This window comes from Oncorhynchus masou, unplaced genomic scaffold (assembly GCF_036934945.1).
Source record: "Oncorhynchus masou masou isolate Uvic2021 unplaced genomic scaffold, UVic_Omas_1.1 unplaced_scaffold_15130, whole genome shotgun sequence".
Lineage (NCBI taxonomy): Eukaryota > Metazoa > Chordata > Actinopteri > Salmoniformes > Salmonidae > Oncorhynchus > Oncorhynchus masou.
In genome coordinates, this window is record NW_027005152.1 from 3,188 (window position 1) to 3,773 (window position 586).

Here is a 586-nt window from a genome sequence, read left to right on the forward strand (position 1 = left end):
ATGTTGGATGCTGCAGAATTGGTGTGCAGAGAAGAGGTGAACAAAGGTGGAGTACCACTCTTCTGAAGGATTTTGACATCTCTATCATCACCATCATTACTGGACTCTGCACAAATGTCTGCACTTCTACCATCAAGGCTGGTATTTACAATGCCAATCAACCCTGACTGAAGGATCCCACCAGCCATATGTGAGGCTTTAGTTTGAAACTCCTCAGTATATAGTTTGTCAAAGGCGGAACCTGGGGCCGCAAGGAGTGCGTTCGAAGTGTCAATGATCAATGTGTCCTGCAATTCACATTAGTTCTCGCAATAGCTGCGTTCTTCATCGACGCCGAGCCGAGTGATCCACCGCTAAGAGTTGTACTCTTATTTTTTTATAAACACGCAGAGGCTAATGACAGAGCGGAGATTGGGAGGTTGCCCTCCTTTTTCCCCCCGCACTAGTCAGAGCGCAGGCCAAGCTCGGGAAGACAAAAAGGTTTTACAATAGGGAGGCTTCCGGGAGCTGTACTGCGTCGTCGCGCGGAAGCGCCGGTGAAGCCGCACAGACATTAAACCCCAACCTACGCCGGGCGCAGAGAAGT

General features: G+C 49.8%; 1 pseudogene; it reads right to left on the bottom strand.

Moving 5' to 3' along the window:
• Positions 1-206: 206 nt before the first annotated feature.
• LOC135531104 (5.8S ribosomal RNA) lies at positions 207-362 on the bottom strand (annotated as a pseudogene).
• Positions 363-586: the final 224 nt, after the last annotated feature.